General features: G+C 41.6%; 1 long non-coding RNA gene across 1 annotated transcript; it reads left to right on the top strand.

Moving 5' to 3' along the window:
* Positions 1-534: 534 nt before the first annotated feature.
* Positions 535-21,187, top strand: LOC130707277 (uncharacterized). The gene is made up of 3 exons (XR_009007175.1): positions 535-858; positions 5,783-5,956; positions 20,933-21,187. It is a non-coding gene; the product is annotated as an uncharacterized LOC130707277 (long non-coding RNA).
* Positions 21,188-22,166: the final 979 nt, after the last annotated feature.

Below are 22,166 nucleotides of genomic sequence, written 5' to 3'. Positions count from 1 at the left end.
TTAAAAATTAATAACTCAGAATAAATATGTCTCCCAGAATTATTTGATGAAAAACTTATTTACATATTTATTTCTGTTGATGTGGGAAAACATGTTAGAAAGAAGCTCCTACACTTCAGGGTTATTGGCATTGCTACAGTGATTGTCAATACTTCAGAGTTCATTCCTCCAGCTCCTCGTTGGTATTAATGGAACCATAGTGTGGTCATAAAACAAAACAAAACAAAAAAACAAACCAGAATGTAGGCGTCACAATATCAAATTAAGTATTTGATTTTTCTTCAAGGAAATATATGTTAAACAGGGGCTGATTTCTTGAAAGTGGCCTAACTATCCTTAGGCAGTCGTCTGGGGAGGAGAAAGTCGAGGCATTAGTCACTTGGAATCACTGCTAGAGAGCCGCCCACATGCCCAGAGACTGACGTTACTTCTTACATGAGGGTCCAGGATAACCACGTCTTGCATTTGACAAATGTGGTAAGGACTGGCGAAGTATTCATCAAACCCACATCCTCTTTCTCCTGGGCACATAGCTAGACTATATACTCCAGGTTTCCTTGCAGCTAAGTGTGACCTTGGGAACGAATTCTTGCCTACAGAATGTGGGTAGAATTGACACAGATCTGTTCAGTTCAGGACAGGCCTAATCACACCTCCTCTCTTCCCCTCTCTCCCTTTCCCAGTTGGCTGGATGGAAGCAAAGGACTCTGAACTGCGGAACTGAAGGAGCTGCAAGGTGGAAGGCGGCTGGGTCCCTGCCTCACATCTTGAGAGACTATCTGCTAAATACCTTCATTTATCAGCCAGAGGAAAAAACTTCAAACCTCAAAAGCTACTAAGATGTTGGGGATTTAGCAGGTAAGGTTACCTTAACTTACACAATCATCAAAGTAACATATGTAATAGTTTTTCAGTATCTGGGCAGTCCAGCATTATCTGCCATAAAATGACACAAGGTCATTCTTGATGGGGCCAGCCTTCTTGTCTATCTTTAGCTTTCCCTCCTCTATCACTTCCTCTTCACTAGGCAAGGATTTGTTGTTCCCTAAACTCAGTATGTATTTAAATTCTCTACCTTTGTAAATTCTTTTGCCTCTGCCTGGGGTGCCTTGCCTACCCATTCTGAAAGAAAAAAATCCTTTTCCTCTCTCCAGAAACAATTTAAGTGTCACTTCATCTGTGAAGCCACTCAAATGGCTCTGCCCTCCTTCTTTGCCTCTCCCTTCACCCATCCATTTATCCACCTGGCCATTCAAGCATGTACTGAGCGTGATGATGTGAGAGGCTCCCAGCAGCAGAGACTCCAAGAGGAACGACGCATTCTCCCCAGGAAAGGCAGGGTCCAGCTTGGGAGGAGAGACCTATAAGCCGATAGTTACAATACAACAGATAAAGGCAAAACTACAGAGTAATACTGGGAGCTGCAAGAGCAAGTAGAGGGCTTTGTGCACGTTGCTCCCTCCCCCAGAACACTCTTTCCTGATCTGTGCATGACCACACCCTCCTCTATCTCCAAGTCAGCAGTTCTCTCAGAACCCCAGGCTTATTTTCTTCATACCAATGATAACAGACTGTCTCTCTTTTATTTGTTGGCTTGCTTGTTTTTGTTCATCGCCTGTCTCCCTCATTAGGATGTAAGAACTCCCGGCACAGGATGCAACTTTTCTTTTCATCACTGCCTTTCTAGATCTGGCACAGAGACTAGTGCGTCCTAGGTGCTCAACAAATGCTTGTTGAGTGAATGAGTGAATGCATAGAACCTGCCTGCCTGGGGAGGGGCTGTTAGGAAGAGTTGCCTGAAGGAGTTGATGCCTGATCCAAACTCTAAAGGTTAGGTAGGAATTTGCCTGGAAAATGGAAAAGGAGATTCCTGGTAGAGAGTACAAGTATAAATAAGAACATAACACATGGCCTGATGTTTGTGGAAAAATATAAGAAATAGAATGTGGCTAGAGCAAAAATGCTAAGAGTGGTGGAAAAGGCTGAAAAACAAACAGTAGGGAGATCATTGCCTCATCATCCTTTTTCCATCAAGCACCTTCTCTGAATTCTGAAACTCTTTCACACATAACACTTATGACACCATGTTGTTACTGTATTTTTTAAACATGTCTATGGGCTTGAAGGGCAGAAGCTGATTCTTACACACTCTGTGTCCCCAGCTCCCAACTTTATCACTGATGTAAATTGTAAGCAGTTGAAATGGAAAGGGATTAATTATAGTATTTCTGGCTATTCTTCAAACAAAGATAGGCGATACCCAGCTTAAGAATATAATAGAGTCAAGAGGTATGCTGACAAAAACTGCCGCGGTGGAGGAGAAAAAGGCCCTATGATGTCCTTTTCCTCGCACCAGGTCAGAGTGGGACATATGGTGTCCTTTCTTCCCACAAAACAAGGAACAAGACAAAGTTGATAAAGTATCAAATCTAGAACAGACTTGCGCTGACTTCCAGCATAACCTTACTCAAACCTTGTATGTAGAAAAAGTTAAGAGATACTAATGTTGTTAAAGAAAACATACTGAGCCTGAAAATGGCCTATTTTTGCTTTCAAGAAAAGTAGAAACAAATATAAAGCTGAGTCCTTAGAAAGAAAGACAAAATGAAGCTTAACCTGTAACATGCACCTTGAACCTTAGGAAACAAATACCCCAGAATTTTAAAAGATGTTTCTTTCCACTCGTCTGATTATAAAAATTTGTGCTCAGTATAAAACATTAGGATAAAAGAAAAATTTTGTAAAATCCTACTAACTAGCAATAAACAGTTAACTTTTATCGTATATCCTTCCAGATAGTTTTAAACAAACACGCATATAATGAACACACACAAGCCCACATATATTTTACAATGGGGGTCATATTACACATGCTATTTTAAAATCTACTTTTCTACCTTAATATCTCATGATATTATTTTTCATATTAATGACTGAATATAATTATTTGAAAAGTTTGCATAGGATACAGTCTACTGTGTGAATACTTAACTTATACATATTTATACATTCTTTAATACATAATTTATTTGTAGGTCAGTCAATCAACAAATTTTGATTGTCTCACTCAATGCCAGTGACTGTTCTATACAAAGAAGCAGAGCCTGTGTCTGGCACCTTAGACCAGTTGGCCACCCTGACACCTCCAGCAACTGTTCGTACTGACCACACACCAGTGGACAAAGCCGACTCTCGGGCATCAAATTACTCCCATTTAACTAGGAGATGAGGAACAGAAAATAAACGCATAGATAAATAAAATAAATTCAGGTACTGATGAGTACTATAGAGAAGATAAAAGAATCATATGCTGAAGACTGACTAGGGTTACTTCAATTTCTGGTAATATGGTTGACTATGAAAACAGCCTTTTTTTTTAGTAACCCAACACATAACACAGTTTGGAAAGAATACAATTTTTTTTTCTTTTGGAACATATAGCCAAACTAGCAAGAAAGTAAGGAAACTCCCTAGAGACCAAATATAAAAGTAAGCGATTATTTAAAATAACACTTAGCACTGAATCTCCGAGGCCATCTACCGATATGGCGTTTTCATGGCTTCGGAGTTAGAGGAGACAGCAGAGCATGAGAACTGAAAAGTCAGCAAATTCAAGGCCTCTGAAGGGCGACCCACTCAGTGAAAGGGTGGGATAAAAAACATTCCACCTGGGCTTCCCTGGTGGCGCAGTGGTTGAGAATCTGCCTGCTAATGCAGGGGAACACGGGTTTGAGCCCCAGTCTGGGAAGATCCCACATGCCGCGGAGCAACTAGGCCCGGCCCGTGAGCCACAACTACTGAGCCTGCGCGTCTGGAGCCTGTGCTCCGCAACAAGAGAGAAGCCGAGATAATGAGAGGCCCGCGCACCGCGATGAAGACTGGCCCCCGTTCGCTGCAACTGGAGTAAAGCCCTTGCACAGAAACGAAGACCCAACACAGCCAAAAATAAATAAATAAGTAAATAAAAGAATTAACTAAATGTAGATCAAAACATAAATCTCTAAAACTTGGACAAAATCTTAAAAAAAAAAAAAAAAAAATTCCACCTACCTTCCGAAGGGGATGAGGAGAGAACTTCTGCCTTGGTTTTCAATCCGGGAGGAAGCAAAAAATGGTCTCACCTGAGAATTCATCACCATAGCCCTGCCCTTGCGTGGGTTTGAGGTTTAAATTTGTACCACCTGTGTGATCTGGAAAACCCTAAATGGAGAAATTAACACAGGATGGTGAGTGCCCTGGGCACCTGGCCACAGCCAAAGAAAACTCTCTGCTCAGTGTGAACTGAGGTCCTTCTGAATTCCACCAGATTTAAGTTGCTCAAGTAGCTCAAAGATATTGAAAGATGTGTTGGAAGCCAACCACCATGAGAGTGAGATATGTGAAATTCAAGAGACATTTACACCTTTAAATGCTTACAGAAGAAATGGAAAAACACTGATAAAGATCTAAGCATCCAATGAAGGCGAGAAGGAATACATGAAATAAACCATAGAAATAAATGGCAAACAAAGATAATACCAGAAAGTTTTTTTTTAAGGACTAATTAAATAGACAAAACTCAACAAGAATGATCAACAAAAAAGGAGAGAAGGTGGGTGCAAAAAATATTAGAAGTGAAAGGGGTACAACACTGAGGGGTGGAGATTAAAAATATATTAACATCGTACAATGAATTTGTTTATGCCAATACATTTGAGAACTTAGGAAAGGTGGATCACTATCTTAAAAGCCAAAACTTAAAACTGATTGTAGAAAAAATAGAAAGCCTGAACAGTTCTGTAATCATTCTAGAAATTAGATCACTACTTAAAAATCTACCACCAAACAAACAATGCTCACGTGCTTGGAGGAGCCCTCATCTAGGCTCCAAGCCTCTGAGGTTGTCCATTTCAGATGAAACCCGAATGGTAAGGAGTGAGCCATGCAAAGACCTGGAAAACAACATTTCAAATCTAAGGAACATCAAGTGCAAAGTTCTAAGACAGTGAGAGAGAAACAGCAAAAAGGCAGAAATAGACTAAAAGGGCTCACTTAAGATACTTGTAAACAGCTAGTACTTACTGAGTTTTTCTCTGGGCCAGGTGCAGAGCTCCGAGCTTTATATACATGATTTGCAGTCCTCAAAAATCCCCATTTTATAGAAGAAGTGATGGAGGCTTAGGGAGGCTAAATCCGGTGGCGCACAGACACAGGCACAATTCCAGGATATGAAACCAGTCTGACATCTGAGTTTTGAACCGCGTGTGCTGTGGCGAAGGAGAAAGTGCTCCAAAAGAACGCCGCCTGGAGCGGTGATTCCAAGCTTGGTCCGCATCAGAAGCATCAGCACCACCTGGGATCCTGTTAGAAATGCAAATTCTCAAATTTGCAACCTCACCCCAGAGTAGGAATTCCGAAACTCTGGGGGTGGGGCTCAGCAATCAGTGTTTTAACAAGCCCTCCAGGTGATTCTGAACCTCTGGTCTAGAGCAACTAGAAAGGTAGGATGCTGTCCTGGAAATGGTGTGGACTTTGGAGTCAGATGAATCTGGTTTCCAGTCCCAGTTCTGCCACTTCCTAGTGATGGGATCTGTACATCACGTACAATTTCTCCTACCTGTAAACTAAAGATAATTATACTACCTACGTTTAGGTTTTTGTGAGGATTAAATAAGGTCATGTAAATATTAATAAATCAGTGCCTGACACACAGAAAGTGCTCAATAAATGTTCTCAAAAATTGTTTGCTGTTAGTATTCTACCTTCCATGCCAGGAGTCTGTCTTCCCTTAACCTTCCCACAGATGCTCTGCACCCTCCCTGTTCCCTGGAGAAGAGAGGTTGGAAGGATGAAAATATCTGGAGGCCAGAAAAGCAGTTGGAGTTAAGTCCAGGTGAAAGACGACAGAGGCTATACGACAACGACGGCAGTGGCAAAGGAGAGAAGCGGAGGGTCCACGAGCTGCTTCTCTGGAACTGTGGGTAGACCTTGGTGCCTGATCAGATGTGGGCAAGAGCAAAGCAAAGAGTCAAAGATGAGTCTGTGCCTCTAGTTCGGCTGATGGGTCAGGAGTGGTTCTAGTGGAAAAATGGATTCAGGAGCAAGAAAAGGTTTGGGGTTATGATGATGTGTTCATATTTAGGCAAGTGAGTTGGAAGTACCTGAGGTAATGCAGAAGTGCCATTCCAGGGAACAAGTGTGTGTGTGTGTGTGTGTGTGTGTGTGTGTGAGAGAGAGAGAGAGAGAGAGAGAGAAACTAGAACTATAAATGTCAGTGTTACAACCCGATGCTCTTAGTCCTTTGTCATTGAAACTGCTGTTTCCTGTGGGTATCAGTGTGACAGAGGAGGGCGTTATTTGCAGCCAACAGGCCCTGCTGGTAATGCCACGTTCCACTGATACCCAGCAATCGTGGTCAGTGCTAATGACACAAAGAAGTGTCACTCAGGAGACAGAATATGTGGGGAGGGAATGAAGCCGTCACTAATGAGTAGGCTAATGGAACTCGATGAGCAGTGAAAACCAATGAGGCAAAAGCTGCCTGCCTCAAAAAAATAAATGAGGTTGGAATGGACGAGTGCCAAACCACAGCTTATCTCAAGGCTGTGCTCCAGACTTTGTCACCCAGTGGGACAAAATTCAATCGCACATCCTCCCCAGCATGGTCATGGGTCAAGGCCATCAGTGCATTCAATCCTATAATGTTAATAACAGCACAGCCCTGCAGGGCCAGGTACAGAGCAAGACACCGAGCATGAAGTGAGGAAAAAGATGGACCTGGTCCCTGCCCTCACAGAGTCATCCACTCCTAGGCCAAAAATAAATTTTAGCTTCTTTAACCCATTATGTATAAATTAGACACTGCATGTCTCCTCCTTCTTCTAATCAAAACTACTACTCTCATAACCCTCCTCCTCATCAACATCACTATTCATACTATTTTATCACTCAATATCACCCACAAACTACCTCTAGATCTCTTTAGCTGCATACAACTGACTATCTCGAAAGATCATAATCACTTTCACAACTACGAACGTTTATCTGTTATTCCTATAGGTTGTCCAGACGGTACATGCTGTGCCTGGGACACTTTCTACCACTTTCTCTGATAGTGGAGCACCCATGACATCTGGAACTCAAACTGTCTAGAGCACAGCTCGCCGGATCTCTACGCCAGCCTTCCTGCCAGGCCTAGGAACGCCCTGGAGTGTGCTTGGATCCATAGGAAGGAGGGCGTTGGTGATGGGGATCTCCCACCCTGGCTTCCCACCAAGTGAAAAATAAACCCTGCAGAGGTAAACTGAAAACCTTCCGACCAGAGGAGAACCCTTCTTCAGACACAGATCCCAAAGGATTCTGGGTTCACAGAATCAACCTAGCGACTCAAGCCTTAAGTAGTGCCAAATAATGGAGTAATCAGTGGATTCCAAGCCGTATATTCTGTTCCTGACTCAGCCTCCTTGGGTAAGTCGGTGCATTTATCTGGTCTCAGCTTTCTCACCTGAAAAAAGGGCCCCATTCAAAGCAAGCCACGATATTTTAGTATTTAGATTTCTCCATAATTTAGTTACTACGTTCATTAAATAAAGAGAGCACGAATTGGTGCTTTACATTTTCAGGAAGGCATTTCTCCACCCAATACTATAACCCACATCAGTGATCCCATTTGCTTGTCTGCATCTGAAGGCTCTAGGCAAGCTGCACAAGGCTAATGCTTCTTTGTTTAACAGAAGCAGCATATGAACGTCCTCTGGCTGCAGAGAAGTGGCCTCTTACATAGAAGCTAAGCCTCTCTCATGTTGCATTTGCTGGCTTCTATCTGTTGGCTACCCCGGGTCCCCAGATTCAGCAGTCTTGTCTGTTGGCATTTGTGCCTCCTGGTTTAAAGGCCACCACTTCTCTTGATGACTGGACACATGCCCAGACCTCTGTGTCCCTGCCTGGATTTCTGACTCCATGTTTTGATGAAGCCATCGACTTAATGGTCCCTGGCTCCTGGCGACTCCTCACACCTGCCCCAGATCTGGGAGACTGCATCCATCCTCAGACACTTCGTTATCTCAGGCCCCATACCCTGACCTGTGTCCATGACTCATGATGACCCGCTGTCCAAATAGCATCGCGCGGATACGATTGTACGAAATGGTGCTTCACTGGCTTGATAGAGGTTGTTTACTCAGTTGGACACTGAGGAGAAAAGACTTCGATGATAATTACTAAAGCTGTATTCATTTCTTGCTATTCTCTGCCTTCTAAAAACCCTGCTAGGATAAAGGAAAGGGAAGGGTTTGAACTTGCTCTGCCTTTCTGTTTAAGGACTTGCTCAAAGAACTTGCTCTGGTTTAGACCTCTGCACAAGATCTAGCAGCTGCTGCCTTTACTATACAAGGCAACTTGAGCTAAACAAAATGAATCGGAACTAAACAGTGTAAGCAAGGGATATTATTTCTGTCATTTTTGGCTGCCAACAAAATGCCAAGAAAATTACAAAGTAATAGCTACCACTGTGAAAGAGAATAAGAAAGAAAATAAACTTTTTGTGCCTCAGGAAAAGCTTTCTGTTCTCTCTACTTTTACAGGGCAGCACAAGAGCTTTCTGTGGGTCTTGGCATCCAACGTCCCATAAACAATCATTTGCACACACTAGGAACCCAAATGTGTGTTGTTCCTGGGGTCTGTATCCTTCACCTTGACAGGAACAGAGAAGGAGTTTTAATCAGATTTATTTTATATACAGCAATTGCCTCTTTTGTCAGCAAGAAAGAAATCCAGTTAAATGGATATTCTTATAAAAAGCAGCCTAAGCATTTTTAAAATTAAATCACACCTTATGAGACTCGGCCTTTCTTCCCCTTCTCCCACTTACCCCTAAATTCACCACACAAACTTGAACTGCCTTCTTGTTGCTCAAAGCACTGGCAGGACCCTACAGAGAGAGAAAAGTTATTGTTCAATTAAGCTCTAACTGTGCATTCAAGCCCTGTTGAAAATTTAAAGAAAGAAAACGCCTCAGGTGGCAGTGCCACATTTAACATGTCTCCATGGCTTTTCCTACTTTGCTTCAGGGTTGAAATCTGTAGGGCCTAGACAGGGCATTGATGGGGGAAGGGGTACCTGGAGTTTCCTGGAGTTGTCTGTCTGGAGCCAGGAAGGGACTACAGACTGGGAAAAAGACCAAACCAGGGGCAAAGGGGAGCAGTAATGTAAGAAATGATTGCAAATGCATTGCATCAGTTCAGTTTAAGACCTGATGATTCACAGATGAGAAAACATACTCTGAGAGTGGTGTGGCTTGCTGGACGCTGTTTACCCCTGCAGAGCCTGTCATGGGCCAGCATTTCAGACAACTACAGAGGGAGTTTGCTTCATTAGGCCCCCAAACAATGAGAAGATTAGACTGTAAGTTCCTCTCGGAAAAATAACACCTTCTGTACTTTATTTGTGGCATTTGTGAAGGCCCTGTAGAAAAGGCTGAATCTCCTAATCTCCAAACCTCCAGCTCTGAGCTTTCTGCATTATGTCATGTCTAGTGGTCAGCAAGGTATTCTATTTTGGAAAGGAGGAGGAAGATGAGAGGTTGAGAATAAAATGTAAGTATCTTTGAGTGGCATTTGCCATGACAAACTCGGGCAGTTTCTAGGGGAATGATGGTGGTCGTTTGCATTGGGTAGATGAAAAGTGTCTTAACTCTATGCAAAAAATAGAGAAGTTTGAGCAGAAAATCTAGATCCAAGTTCTGGTTCTGCCTTTTCCTAGTAGCAAGATTTTGAACATGTCCCTTAACCTTTTGAAGGTAAATTTTATTCATCCATTGAATAAGGATAATACTTGCTTGTCTTCCCTTCTCATCTAGTATTCGAGAAGGTCAAAAAAGAAATGAAAGGGGTTTGTAAGTACAGTGTAAAGTGTATCAAGCAAACATTACTTGATCAAGATCGTTTAAGCAGTCTCAACTCTCAAAAATCAAATAATGTAATCTAATCATCATGTACTGGTCTATGGGGGAAAGCAAACCCATTGAAGTCTAGGGACCAGGGGTACCTGGTAAATGATGTCAGAGAAGCAATCTTTGAAGAAAGAGCAATAAAACGTGTCTCCACGCCATGTCAGGTATGTTAAGCTCATCTTAGATGTGGTGCCACAAACCAAGTGTAGGAGTTGAGTGGAGTGTTGGGATGGCTTCTATCAGAAGCAAAGTGGTACCCCCTCTGGCCATCTCCATCTAACTCAGATGAGAGATTGAGACCTTGGCTCTCATGCTTCTGGTCTACTTTCTAAACATCAGCTTTTCTTCTCTCATTATCGCTTTCTAGGAAGTCCAATAAGGAAACAAATTGAAGGTGAGATTAGAAAATCACTTGTTTTCAAAGGGAAATGAGATGGCCCGATAGGTTTCACCTACCTAATGATTCTCAGTTTAAATATGAATATACAGATATATTTAAAATTGTATGAAATGTAACTTTTTTAATGTTACTGTACAAATGTGTACGGTGGTTCTAAACTCCCACCTGCTGAAGTGTGAGAAGGCCAGTCTAAATATTTCCAGGAATTCATGGGGATGTGCACATGCCCCCGAATCAGACTTTGCTATCTCTTGCCAAGGCTGGCCAGCCAAACCAGTGCTTTGGAGTCTCTGAAGTTAAAACTTGTTCTTAAAACTGTATTCACACTGTGACGGCCACTTCCACACAGCTGCAAATCCATGGTTCCCATTCATGGTGTCCATGGTGGAGAAACTGGATGATGGTTGTGCCTTAGGGCTGGAGATCTTGCCACTGCTCTCACAAAGTGACAAGGGAGCACTTTGGTTTTAAGCCTAGCATGGTGCTAGGGAGGGGTCCCCAATAAGGATATTTGAGTCCCAATAGCCACAGTTGTACTTAATGCTGCATTTCTTTCAGTGGACACTCACACCTTTCTTCCAGGGGAGCAAACACAACACACGGGTACCTGGGTCAAGATGACTTATGGGGTCCTTTATCATATTTAACCTGGAACCGTCAGTCTCCTACAATGCTCTGGCTCGCTACTGGTTTGGGTCCACTTTTTAAAGATTTTCTTCCTTTGCTGGGGCCACTTCAATAAGCTGACACATTTGGTGACTGAATCCCAATAGGCAAACAGGTTTCAGTTCCAGGATGTTCCTCAGGCCCAATGTCAATCAATGGATGAAAACAGAATTGAGGGAGATGGGACGTTGCCTTCCTCTACTCACCAGAACTAGGTGAGCCCTGGCTCCAGCCTGGCCAATGCCCCTGTTACTGTTCTCAAACCACCGCAACTTTCGTTTTGTTTCTTGGATGTGGTGAGTTCCTTCTTGCTTCAGGGACTTTGCACTTACTTTTCCTCTTCTGGGTACTCTGTCCCCTGCTCACCACTGATTCCTCAAGCCTCAGCTTAACTGTCACCACCTCAGAGAGCCATTTTCTCAGTTAGTCTGTAGTATATTGCCCTCCATAACACTTTTCACAATCTACGTTTTTGTTGTTTATTTACTTGTTTTTTTGTTTCATGGAAAAACCATCAGAGCAGCGGCCTGACCTGTCACTGCTGTATCCCTGGGCCTGGCAGGGTGAATGGCAGAAAAATCAACAATACCAGTCAACACTGATGGAACACTTAAGATTTGCCAAGTATTGTGTTAAGTCCTCTTACATGTACGAACTGATCTAATCTTAACTACAAGCCCAGGAAGTAAGTACTAGTACACTATCCCTTTCTGTAGTAAGGAAAATTGAGGCTGGGCACGTGTAGTGACTTGTCCAAGGCACAGACCTAATAATTGCTGGTATTGGGAAGAAAACCTGGGCAATCTGACAGCAGAGTTCATGCACTTAACAACTGTGCCACATGGCCTCCTAAATTCCTATACGTTGATAGTCATTTTGCCCTATTCCAGGGATACAGCAAAAGAGCCACATCCTCTGCTCACTCACATGTGAAAGCACGGCCACCTTGGCACACGTTCAGAGGGAACGTCTACAGAACACTGACTCTAGTGGAAAATATACATGGGCAATAAACACCTCTGAGGCACCGTATAAAAACCTACTACTTATTATACATATATAACTTCATGAGCCCCAATCCCTTCATTAACACATCCTAGGTTAGAACATGAATGGGAAAGCTACTGCCTGCGTTCAAATTCTGGCTCTGGCACTTACTAGATGTGCAAACTTGAGCAATTTACTAAACCTCTCTGTGTCTTTCATAGGATTACTGTGAGAATTAAATGGATTAATACATATAAGCCACTTAAAACACTCAATAATTATTAGCTATTTTTGTTAGTATTTTCAAGTCTCCGTGTGACTAATTTTCAAACACTATTGCATTTGACTCCATTGAATCTCACAAAAGCCTTTTGAGGTAGGTACTATAATTATCTAAGCTGGAGCTTAGAAGGGATTTAAGAACCTGGCCACATGTCAAGCACTTAGTAAGAGATGGAAGTACGGTTAGGTCCCATCAGTGGACTACACAGTCCAAGCTTTCAGCTTTACATTATTCTGCCTCTCCTCATTTGTTTCTGAAGATGGTAATGCTAGCATAGACCAAGGTCATAATATGTGGTCCCAGCACCTTTTATCATTTCAAAAGTTACTTCTGTATTCATTTGCCTGTGAAAAAAAAACAAAAACAAAAAACCCAGCTACTATTTTCCCCTCTCTCTAGCACGACATCTTACTTTGGGGTAGAAGGTCCTGGGTCATCAGAGGCATCAAAAGAGTTTTCAGCCCCAGCCTTTAAGACCTGTGTGCACATATTCTCTCTAGAACAACTGGTCCCTGGTAGCAGGGGGACTGTCCTGCAGTAAGCTCTCCTGCCCATCCTCCAGAGCACAGATGACTGCCAGAAGCTTTTCCCCTCCCCATGAGTAAGCCTTCTTCGTTCTCTTGTATGGGTGGCGTCTGTTCTGATATTAAAACTGATTTCTTTTTCTCATTCTGTGTGTGTGTATTATGCATGGTGCTTCTTCAGTACCCACTGCCACACTGCTACCAGCTCTCTCCGCACTCAATGCCTCTTTCTTGTTCCTCACTTGACAGGGCAGCAGCCTGCCCAGACTTGGGAGGGACTGGGGAGAGATTATTTTTTGCCTGTGATACATTATTTCCTTTCCTCATAAAGCGATTCCTCCAATGTTGTCTCCTGAGGACACGTTGCTGCTCTTGCCTGGAGCTGCCCTGGTTACTTGGTCTGGGCTCATGTACAGCTCTAATTCAATTTATAATGCAGTTACATAACTGTTCCCAGTCTCTAGTTGACCTTGATGTCAAGCAGCGGTCAAGTTGTACCAGCCCGGGGAAGGGAGGAGGAATCTCTGGTCAGACCTTGAGAACATTTTAGCTGGGCTTCTGGAATGGAATGTGGCACATAAAGGCCAAACCAGACCAGTAAATTCTTTGGAAGGAGGAAAAGCAAGGGTTGTTGATTTTTGTAAGATGGATGCGGTGGACTTTCAGGGCAATCCTGTGTCACTCAGTATCATCAGAGCTGTCCTCTTACCAAAGATAAGTGGGCTGTCTTCTTTCCCTGTGAATCGCTGATAGTAAATGAGACTTTTGGCCTCGGGGGAAGTGCTCCTAGGAGTGTCTTCAGCTTGGAAACCTCTCAAAGACAAACTTTCAGCACATTCTTTTCCAGAGAGTCCTGGTTCTACTCAGTTCTAAACAGTGACAAGAATAACCAAGTTTTGATACTTTTGCTTCCGGTCTGAATAGAGGCAGGAAAGCCAGGGGTTTCAACATGAAAGCAAAACTACAAAGTAAAGACTGAGCAAATCAGTCAAAATTTCCAAAATTCAATAGTATGAAAGCTCTCTGAGAGCAGGGACTCTGTTTATTTTGTTCTCTGTTATATCCTCACACCACAAAAAAGTACCTGGCACAGAATAGAGACTCAGAGAATATTTGTTGAATGATATCTCACCTGATGCATAACATGATTTATGGATAGTGACAAGTGACCTTTTTCTAGTTTATTCACCCAAGGCTATCACATCAGAGGTTTTCAGAATTCTATTTTACATATTTTAATCATATATATATATATTTACATATGTATGTTTGTTAAAATATAATGTTAAATATTATACAAATTTATACTTATGTTGTAAATATGTATTTACATATATATATACATGTATGTATATATGTGTATATATATATATATGACCATTAACTGGTTGCTCATCTACGAGCTGCACACTAGTTGATTGTGCCTTGATGTAGAGGTTTTGCCTTAATCATAGTTCATTTACACTGATTTGGCTTTCCCCATCAGCAGGACTAGCTTCATGAGTGTGTGTCTTGTACAGTTGTGCAGGACCACTTACTTAGAAGGGCCCCATACTTAGGTTTCGTGCTCTGTTGTAACCATCTTGAAATTCTTAATTTTTGAACAGAAGGACCCCATTTTCATTTTGCACTGGACCATGCAAATTATGAAGCTAAGCCTGTCAAAAGTATAGAGAGAGCTACTGTACAGAAATACCAGCTACATGTGCTAACAGCCCTTGGTGAGAAAAAGCAGCTGCTTATTACACAAGCCAACCACTAGGATAATATACATATTGAGAAGGGAAGAGTCTACTATTTACAAGTCATTAAGAGATATTAACTGATCCATTAACCTGACTAGTGGCAGATGAATGATACATGTATGCTTTGAAAAATGGTAATCAGGGAAATAACTCATGAATTCACTGGTGCTTCTTCTCTGCCATGATCTGGCTAACTCTTCTATAACTATCTTTACCAACCAAAATTCTAACAATTAATCTACCAAATATTCTTAAGTCATCTATACTGTCGACCTTTATCTTTTCTTATAACACAAACCTCTCAGGTCCCCACTATCCCTACTGCTTAGTCTCTGCCACACTTTAGTACTTGATCAAAATCAATATGGGACTTTAATACATGCTGTCTATCTAGTGCTTTGAGAAAAGTGTTTCCACATCAAATTATTTCCAATATCTTGCTTCACAGGAAGCATAGATAGGACAACACACAATGTTAATTTTTCTAATAGTACATAACCTGGACTAGGCACATATAGCCACTGAGTAAACATCTAATTAATTAAATTGAACTAACTACCAATGAGTAATTTCCTGGGTGTCACACATTAACATACACAGAATAAATTTTACATATCTTTTTTTTTTTTTTTGGCTGCGTTGGGTCTTCGTTGCTGCGAGCAAGGTTTCTCTAGTTGTGGCAATTGGGGGCTACTCTTCGTTACAGTGTGCAGGCTTCTCATTGCGGTGGTTTCTCTTGTTGAGGAACACAGGCTCTAGGCGCACGGGCTCAGTAGTTGTGGCGCACGGGCTTAGTTGCTCCGTGGCATGTGGGATCTTCCTGGACCAGGGATCGAACCCGTGTCCCCTGCATTGGCAGGCGGATTCTCAACCACTGCACCACCAGGGAAGTCCTACATATCTTTTTAAAGTAAAAGTTAAACTTTCTAAATACTTGTTTTCGCTTAAATGAGTTTTTTAAGTTACCATAATATTAAACAGTAGCCTACGCATGCTGGTTGTATAAAAATGAAATTCACAGAACAAGCAAACAAACAAAACACAACAGAAATAGACTCATAGATACAGAGAACAAACTGGTGGATGCCAGGGGGGTGCAGGTGGGGGGACAAAGGAAATTATCTCATAATGTGTAAAATATTGAATCACTATGTTTTATACCTGAAACAAATATAGTATTGTATGTTAATCATGAGTCAATTAAAAAAAATAAGTTCAAATCTCTTTGTATTTCCAAACTAGGGGGCAAAATTTAGAAATTTTAAGAGACATAAGCCTTTGAAATAAATAAAGATGGTCTTTTGGTAGATTTAATTTTCCCAAAAACTTCCCCCAATTTTCCCAATTTTAAATCTCCCAATTTCAAAGCCTACCAACTGCTCAGGCCTTGCTTTGCTGGACCATTTAACACCCACTTGCATCTCATAAAGTTTCCCATGTTTATAATTTCAAAGGATACTTTATGACGGTTTGAATACTTATTTATTTATTAAAACGTCAAGTCACTCAGCGCGTTGGCTGATCAGAGCAGCCTAATTCTCATGCACATCTTGATTTAAAGCAATGAAGCTGTTGCTTGAAGTCAAGCTGGGGCCAGATCCTCACAGCCAGATAATTCTTAATTGCTTTATTTTCTAGATAGGGATTTTCTGAAATATATTTTCTTTGCAGTGGAGAAAAGTTTTAAAACTTTGCTTTCACTTAACACTGAGAATAAGAAATAGGCAGACGGAAAATAACGAGTTTCCTCAATACTGTCTTGGCGGGAGAAATATTTTTTTTTTAAGACTCCACCTTTTTCTACATATTCCGGCAACACCAAACTCCTGTTTTTCATTAGTTTGATCCTTGTTAGCTACACTTCAATTCTCTCTGGGTAGAGGAGATCACAGATGGGGTTCCATCCTACCATGATGCCCAGAGAGGAAACATGTTCTCAAACCTGGAGGTTGATAGAGAATCTAACATTTAAACTCACACCATCACATACAGCCTAACGAAGGGAGCCCTCATTCATGCTGTTATTTTCTAAAGAGGCCCAAGCCTTTTATTGTTTCGTTGATTAAAAAAAAAAAAAAATCCCTAGTCCAAAAAACAAAACAAAACTAAAAGAACACAATGAAATAACGAGTTACAATAATATAAATGGGCTAAGTTAGAATAAATAATCTCTGAAGATAATCATTTTAAAGTGTTTAAATAGCTATTAATTTAGTCACCAAAATAATTCAAACCCACATACCTGGGCTAAATGAAACAAAAAGATTAGGCCTAAATGGAAATCAAGAGACATCTTAAAAGTGCCTACATCTCCCATCATTTTTCACAAGGTCTGCTTTTTATAAAACTTGTTGTCTTTGGGAAAATTCAACCCTTCATTTGCTGCAGGAAAATGATTCTCTTTTCTTGTTGTCAACATTTTCAAATTGGAATTCAGGGAGCACAGGTGGTTTCTCTCAGGTCTTTCAGGTTTGCCTGATTTTCAAATCACAGTTTCTCCATAAATGTTCACCTACATTCAAAACATAAAACACTTTCAGGAAATCTACAATAATGATTAGCTGATTAGGCACTCCTTCCAAAAAACAAGAGGAACAAACAAACAAACAAACAAAAAAATGGGGAGCTTGAAGGGATTGTTTAAAGAAGGTGATCCACTAGGACAATGGGACCAAATGATTTCCCAGACTCAAAACCTTGAAAAACACATCCTTCTTTTCACGTGAGCTAGGAGGCCTGACTGACAGAGGTTGAGCTGAGGAGGGTGGCAGGGAGAGGAAGCAAGTGTACTCAATCAAGTGAGCAGGGGTACAAATCCAGTATGCTTCCCCGACTTTCTGCAGATCAGGTGTCGCTAAGCAACCACTTGGAAGGGCTGATGACTCATCCTTTGAACTAATGTAAGTTTTCAGACACTGGTGTCACCATGGAAAAATACAAATTTGATATTGACTTACACTCTGAGATTCAGAGAAATTAAATGGATTATTAAGTGTGAATTTATGAAATTCTCAAGACACAACTTTAGTTCATTTTAATTAAGAGAGGTTCTACCATGTATTGTACGGGGTGAATGGGAGAAGTCAAGACTGTCAAAAAGTCAAACCATAATACATTGAGCTAATGACTTTAAACAGGGTGAATAGTACTAGCCAATATTCGATCTACTAGTAATGTTTTCAAAACCTTAAAACTATGACTTCAGTTTTAATGGAATATCTGGCTGTGGAGGCTTGGTCAATCAGCTTTAGTCCAACCTGCCCTGCAGTCCCAAGAATGCTCAGACAAGTTAGGGCTTGTCAATAGATGAAAACCAAAGTTAGATTTAAGCAGTAATTGAGAATATTTGTAGATTCAGATGAGTATCTAGTTGTATTCATATCATGTATTCATTATTATAAAAGATTATAACTCAGGAACAGCCAGATGGAGAGATGCACAGGGCAAGGTGTGTTGGAAAAGACACAGAGCTTCAATGCCCTCTCTGAGCACTTTGCTCTCCCAGCACCTCTATGTAGTCACCAACCCAGAAGCTCTCCAAACCCCATCTTTCTGGGGTTTTAGGGAGGCTTCATTACATAGGCATAATTGATTCAGTCATTGGCCATTGTTTGATTGATTGAACCTCCAACTCCCCTCCCCTCCCTAAAGGTCGACAGGTGGGGTTAAGTTGTAACCCTCTACTCCTGGTTGTTTCCCCCCCAGGAACTAGTCCTCATGCCTAGAGGATCTCCAAAAGTCACTGAGTCAACATGAACTCAGGTGTGGTTGAAAGGGGCTTGTTAGGTATAACAAGATACTCCTCTCACCTTTATGCTCTGAAGTAATTTCAGGAACTGAAGACAAAAGACCAAATAGTATAACAAAAGATGCTCCCATTGCTTATACTTAGGAAATTCCAAGAGTTTTAGGAGTTTCCAGAAATGGGATTAAAATCAAACATATAAATTTCTTTTATTATATATAACCTATTTTAGAGGCTAGATCTACCAATTACTCATGCTAAAGAAAATCTTTTAAGCCAAAGTGATATCAAGCATCTATTAACCATACTTGCAGAAATATCTATATAACTGAATTGGGCTGAGAAGCTAAAAGCCTCCCAGGGATGTTGGGGAAAGAGGGAGGCAGAACATCTCGGGAGGCAGGGGATCCACTCTGGCTTGTGGAATGGCTAACGAGCTCTGCCTGACCTGGGCGGGGAGTTCCTGCTGAGAAGCAGCAGCTCACCCGATGGTTACCGAAGGTCAGAATAAAGAGAGCACACTCGTATAATGTTGGGACAGTCCTCTCTCTATTGTATGCTATTTTTCATATCCTGGGACTATTTCATAGGTTAATTTTAAAGTTCTTTCCTATTGAGATCTACGTTTGCAAGTACCTACACATCATGAAGTGTCCTATTTTTAAGAAAAATAAAAAAAAACTTACAAAGCTCTTATGAGTGCTTTGGTCCCTAAAATAGAATAAGTATATTGTGTTTTATAATCAAAAGAGGGCATCTGCAACTCCCACCTTACACAAGGACAAGTCATTGAACTTACGTTTTTAAAAGGAAGAAAAAGAGCTTGGAAGAAATTCTTTAAAAGGAGTAAAGCCACTTACAAAGAAAACCAAATAATAAAAAAACTGACCAAATTACATGCACTAACTCTGTGCTTAGTAGCCAATTAATCATGGTATTCAGGGGAGCCTGTCTAGCCCTTGGTTTTCTGGGGTCTTAAAAACAGACAAATAGAATCTTGGAGAACAGAGGGCCTGTCAGGTGTTTTTGTTTTTGCTGTTGTTTGAGAAAGGCATTGATGCACTCAGAAGTCCCTAATTGAATTCACAAAGCCAGGCAATATATTGAAGTGTTTGTTACTATAAAGCTATGTTAAGTATCAGAGCAGATTTTTGAAGCAAAGGTGTTTAAATAAAAAACATAATTTAAAGAGGATCGTGGTCCAGTGGTTGAAAACCAGGGCTTTTCCTTAATCCACTATTTAGTGCAGCAAAAGTTATGATAATCACCAGACTGACAGGTGATTCTGAATTTCTACTAGCTATCAGTGGCATGTCATAAAGATGCTGGTAGTGGATTGTGGGTAAAATGAGCCTTCAGAGAGATACAGAACGACAGTTAAAACCTTCTAAGAGTCCATCTGTGGGACTTCCCTGGTGGCGCAGTTCCCTGCGGGACTTCCCTGGTGGGTTCGATCCCTGCTCAAGGAACTAGATCCCACATGCATGCAGCAACCAAGAGTTCGCATGCCACAACTAAGGAGCCCACATGCCACAACTGAGGAGCCCACCTGCCTCAGCTGGAGCCCGCCTGCCACAACTAAGACCCGGTGCAACCAAATAAATAAATAAATGTTAAAGATGATCAAACAAAAAAAAAAAAAAAAAAAAGAGTCAATCTGCAAAGAAAAATCTCTTATGCATGGGAATTTTTTTTTAACATCTCCTCCTTGCACTCTACCTCCATTATAAATTTTCCTGAACTGAACTGGCAACTAAATCTGGACAGAGGAAAATCCTACATATAGGCATGAGAGCTAGAAAAGCCTCACCTCAAATCTAGACTCGGCCACTCAACAACCCCTTTCCTTCCTCTGTAGGAGTGACAGTGGCGATGCCTCCAGGCAGTGTTGTTTTTAGAATTAAACGTGATAAAGAATGTAAAACACTTAGTAAAATGTTTAGAACAGATTAAACTGCCTTCACAGATCTGATTCCTCTTCCCTTTCACTTTCCATCCTCCAGCCAGGACTTGCTTTTGAAGGACCCCAGGAGAATCTTCCTCTAAATCCTTCCATTCCCATCTCCCCTGCTAAGGAAACCCTCCTTATCAGCGCAGGTTGGGCTGCTTTTGCTGCTTCTCTGCTTGACTTGTATGTGGGGAGAGCAGGAACATAGCGAGCAGCACGGGAGGAAGGAAGGAGGGGGAAGGCTGAAGCCGACAGAGGTGGAGGGGAACAGAGCCTCTGTCCTGCCCTGGTGGACCTGGGTAGACTGCAGAGCTTGCACTGGGCCTCACTCACCAGTCGGAGGGGTTGCTTTGGCTACCCCTGTGCCTTCACTGCCTGCCTCCTGGAAGACGGTATGAGAGACCACAGACATTCTTCTCTTTCCTGCCATCGTGAAAGTCATACACCCGGATTCAGGTCCAAGGCCTGCCTCTCAGAGTCAGGGCCAATCTGGCCAGGCAGGGCTGACTTATTCATTAGGTACATTTGGCATGGTCCTTTGGCTCAAAATACTTGCAGGGACCCACAAAAATGTTTTAACTGCTTTTAAAATCAGGAGAAAAAATGAACACATCACAAGCAATGTTTTAATAGATACTATAAATATATTAATCTTTATACCAACACTGTCAAAAAATATAATTTTTTATTTTTGTTTCTTTTGCAGGAAGGGGCTTACATAATATACCTAAGGCTCGTGAAAGTCACAGTGTGGTCCAGCACCCAAGCTCTCACACTCTTCTTGCTGTGGCCGACCTGGCAGAAGGGAGTCTGCACCCCGCATCTTGACAGAGTCTGCCCAGCAGCACCAACCTCTCCCCAACGTGGGAAGGGAGATTAAGAGACATCACCTCAACTTGAACCCAACCTATAGTTTCCACTGGATTCTTCTTAGACATCCCTATTGGTCATTGAGCGTTTGCCCATTAACAAAGCTGACTTTGTTTAGCTTTTCTTTTTTGTCTTAATTTTCTTTTTAATTTCATCTGACTATCAACTTCTTATGTCTGTTTTGCATCAAGTTCAAGCTGGTAGGGAGTAGAGATGGATTAGGTCCCCATAATCTCCAAAAGATTTTCCCAGCTGACCGTGACCAACTTTTTCTACATTTCCCCTTGGAGTTAGTTGGTCCTACTTTATTTCCATTAGGTACTAAAGACTTATTTGGAATCTGAAAACTTTAGTCCGACGAGACTTGCAAATACAAGGCCTTAGCTTCAAAAAGGAAACTTTGTTATCAAGGATACTCATAATACTGCTCCTCATTACTACTTATTGGCTCTAGGTCATAGGGATCTGTTGAAGTGATTTTGCACCACAATTCTAAGGCATTTCATCATGATTTATTGAATGTTTACTAAGTTTAAGTCGTTATGCCTGAACCCAGGGGTCATAAGACACAGACCCTGCTCTTCAGAATGCCGCTGTGCAGAATTTGGTGACTGTTATGGTTTGAATTGTATCTCCCCCAAGTTCTGATGTTGACCAGTAACATAAGAATTATGTTACTGGGTAACACCCAGTACCTCTAAATGTGACCTTATTTGGAAATAGGATCACTGCAGATGTAATTAGTTCAGATGAGATCATTAGGGTGGGCCCTAATCCAATGTAACTGGTGTCTTATCAATAGGGGAGATTTGCACACAGAGACAAGCCCATAGGGGAAAATACCACGTGAAGCTGAAGGCAAAGTTCAGGGTGATGCTTCTATAAGCCAATCAATGCCAAAGATTGTCAGCAAATTACAGAAGCCGAGCAGGAGCATGGGAGAGATTCTCTCTCACAGCCCTTAGAAGGAGTCAACACTGCCAATGCCTTGTTCTTGGACTTCTAGCCTCCAGAACAAATTTCTGTTATTTAAGCCACTCAGTGCATGGTACACTGCTATGGCAGCCCTA

The sequence above is a fragment of the Balaenoptera acutorostrata genome, chromosome 2, assembly GCF_949987535.1.
Source record: "Balaenoptera acutorostrata chromosome 2, mBalAcu1.1, whole genome shotgun sequence".
NCBI classification, from domain to species: Eukaryota; Metazoa; Chordata; class Mammalia; order Artiodactyla; family Balaenopteridae; genus Balaenoptera; species Balaenoptera acutorostrata.
Note: the sequence above shows the minus strand (reverse complement) of the source record. Positions and strands in the feature narration are given on the sequence as shown.